This window comes from Myotis davidii, unplaced genomic scaffold, assembly GCF_000327345.1.
Source record: "Myotis davidii unplaced genomic scaffold, ASM32734v1 scaffold914, whole genome shotgun sequence".
Lineage (NCBI taxonomy): Eukaryota > Metazoa > Chordata > Mammalia > Chiroptera > Vespertilionidae > Myotis > Myotis davidii.
Window position 1 is genome coordinate 1,089,341 of NW_006285484.1, and position 2,310 is coordinate 1,091,650.

Below are 2,310 nucleotides of genomic sequence, written 5' to 3' on the forward strand. Positions count from 1 at the left end.
GCAGCTGATCGATGTTTCTCTCTCATCGATGTTTCTAACTCTCTATCTCTCTCCCTCCCTCTCTCTGTAAAAAATCAATAAAATATATTTTAAAAAAAGAACTTTGGCTCTGTTGACTAAGGAGTTTGCTGACCTGCTCTAGGAAATGATAGGGAGGACTTATAATCTAACTAGAGGCCCTGTGCACAAAATTATGCACGGGTAGGGCCCCTAGGCCTGGCCTGCAATCAGGGCCAATCTGTGGGGCGACCAGCAGGGTGATGGGGGCTTGCGGGGTGGGGTGCAGAGACGGGAAGCCGCTGACACCTGCCTTGGCTGGTCTGGGGCCTGTGGCTGGGGGCAGCTCTAGTGTTGAGCGTCTGCCCCCTGGTGGTCAGTGTGCATCATAAAGACCAGTCATTCCACCCATCATTCTGCCATTTGTGGATTTGCACATTAGGCTTTTATTATATAGGATAGATAGAGCACCTCAACTAATCTGAAAAGTAATCATATTATTTTAAATCTTAGAACACATATACTTATGTGAATAGGGGTTTAAGTTTTTCTTAGTTTCCTTTTCAAGGCCTGTGCAAAGTGATTGAGGAGGTGACTCAGCTGTGAATCCAGCAAGCAGAACCAATAAGCATGGTCAGACAACCCACCAGGAGTCAAAACATCATCTCATCAACATCATCTCATCACCTGATGACTAATTACAATAGCTGATGTCTGGGGACCCCCAGGCCTGCATGTAGCTTCATCCCTCACCCCAGCCCACTCCCCTGTATAATCCTGTCTCCTGAATCTTGCTGGAAGGCAGGATTTGATGTTTGTAAGCGCCCTGTCTTCTTGGTTGACTAGCCTTCTCAATTAACACCTAATATGATTCAACCCTCCCTTCGTTACTGGACACAGCAACAGGCAGCCTGAGCCCAACCAGGGGGTTCCTGGTAAGAGGTGGCCAGGCAGACTGCTCTGTGCAGATGTGTCAGCACATCTACCACTTCCTGGAAGCCACTTGGATGTCTTCATGGCAGTGTTTTAACCCCACACAGCAGCTTCTCAAGCCCGAGCCCTCCTGGAATCCACCATGGAGCCCCCACCCCAGTCCTCCCTTTGTTTCCTTCAGTATATTTTGACTTGGAAGAAATAAAGTCACAAAAATCAGGAGTAGGAGGATGAGGAGGAGGAGCAGGAGACCAAATATGAACAATAAAATAGCAATAGCCTGAGCCCAACCAGGGGGTTCCTGGTAAGAGGTGGCCAGGCAGACTGCTCTGTCCAGATGTGTCAGCACATCTGCCACTTCCTGGAAGCCACTTGGATGTCTTCATGGCAGCGTTTTAACCCCACACAGTAGTTTCTCAAGCCCGAGCCCTCCTGGAATCCATCCTGAAGCCCCCACCCCAGTCCTCCTTTTGTTTCCTTCAGTATATTCTGACTTGGAAGAAATAAAGTCACAAAAATCAAGAGGAGGAGGAGGAAGAGGAGGAGGAGGAGGAGGAGAAACAGGAGACCAAATATGAACAATAAAATAGCAATAAATAAGTACCTATCAATAACTGAACAAAACAAAATAAATGAACAAGAGGAACAGAAACAGATTCATAGATACAGAGAACATCCAGGTGGTTGCCAGGTGGGACGAGGGTTGGAGGGATGGATGAAAAGGTGAAGGGTTCTTTCAGAATAGTCGTGGGGTGTAAAGTATGGTGTAGGGAGTATCGTGAATAATATTCTAATAACTATGTATGGTGTCAGAAGGGTGCAAGGTATATTGGGATGGTCATGTAGTAAGTTATATAATGTCTAATCACTAGGGTATACACTGGAAACTAATTGTATGTCAAATGTAATTGAAAAATAAAAAAGGATTTAAAATTTTGAAAAATATAGGGAAAATGGATATAATGAGGTCCCTAAATACAAAGTAATATGGAGATTTTTAACTTTCTAAAACTTGGTTTTGATGAAGGTTTAGAGACTAGATGGTTCCATGCACAATAAATATCTCTATGCTTCTTGCATATGAAATATGAAAAATATGAAAAAGTGGTTAGAATGGTGAATTTTATGTTATGTATATTTTAGCACATAATCTTAGTCTTCTATTCAGCTATTCAACCATAAATATTTTATTCCTTGGGCCATATCAGGAGGCAATTTGATGAAACTACCACTTCTTATCCTGTTCATAAAGCACAATAGGTTTTTCAATTATTTTAAATATTTAACAAGCTCTTCTTATTTGTAAAGAACTAGATTGGGCATATTTAGAAAGAAAACATGGATAAAACACAGTGTCTGCCTTCCATAATAACTATGACT